This window comes from Neophocaena asiaeorientalis, unplaced genomic scaffold (genome assembly GCF_003031525.2).
Source record: "Neophocaena asiaeorientalis asiaeorientalis breed wild unplaced genomic scaffold, Neophocaena_asiaeorientalis_V1.1 scaffold43, whole genome shotgun sequence".
In the NCBI taxonomy this organism is placed as follows: Eukaryota; Metazoa; Chordata; class Mammalia; order Artiodactyla; family Phocoenidae; genus Neophocaena; species Neophocaena asiaeorientalis.
Window position 1 is genome coordinate 6,649,568 of NW_020173674.1, and position 999 is coordinate 6,650,566.

The following is a 999-nucleotide window of genomic DNA, read 5'->3' on the forward strand; positions in this document are numbered from 1 at the left end:
TATATATATATATATATATATATAAAATATCCTTTTTTACTAAGCTTAACCAAAATGCACACATCACAGGCAATTGAGAGCTCCTGAGTGAGTTTATGTATTTTTATTATTGTTTCTTTGCATATTCCCAAAGATCCCTGTTTCTAACAACAGGTTGTATTAAAAGTGACATCATTGTTTGGCTTTTGTTCAAATGCCCTCTTGGTCCCATTAATTCATTCAGCCAGCACTGAAAACTCACCATGTGCTAGTAGGGAATGCAGCAAATATAAGGGACCAGGTTCTTGCCCTTGGCCTCCTGTCTATCTCACGTTGAGACAGATGTCTCAGTAAGCCAGTTACCACACATTGTGTGATGGGCTTGAAGGGACATAGGTACTAAGTGTGGTGGGAAACGCAGAGGAGGGAGGGCCTGACTCTGGGGGCTGGTTAGGGGGCTGATCAAAGAAGGCTTCATGGTGGAGATGACCATTTAAGGCTGGACTTCAAAGGGTGAGAAGGGGTTGACGTTGGGTGAGAAGAAGAGAAACAAACATTCTAAGCAGAAAGAATAGTGTTGCTGATGTATGATGACTAGGAGCCGTGTGGCTCATTCTGGAAAAGACGAGAAAAGTAGTTTGGTGTGGCCGGAGCAGAGAGAGGATTATAGAGACTGGTAGGATGTGAGCTGGGGAAGAGCCTGGGGACAACCTTGAATGCAGGACTAAGGAAGTTGGCCTTTGTTCTGCAGGTGACAGGGAGAATGACGCCAGCAGATCTTTGCTTTAAGTAATTTGCTGAGGCAAGAGATCGAATCAGCTGGGCGCAATATGAGGGTGGGTCAAAGTGGGACACTAAGTAGCTCCCCGGCACAGAGTCCCCTGCTCAGTAAAGCAGGAGGTATGTTCATTAGATCGATGTAAGGAACAGTTCAGGGTTGAGGGAACGAGGCTATGAGCTACGGCACAGAAAGTAGGGATGAAAACAAGAGGATAGACTGGAGAGGATTTTAGGAGACAT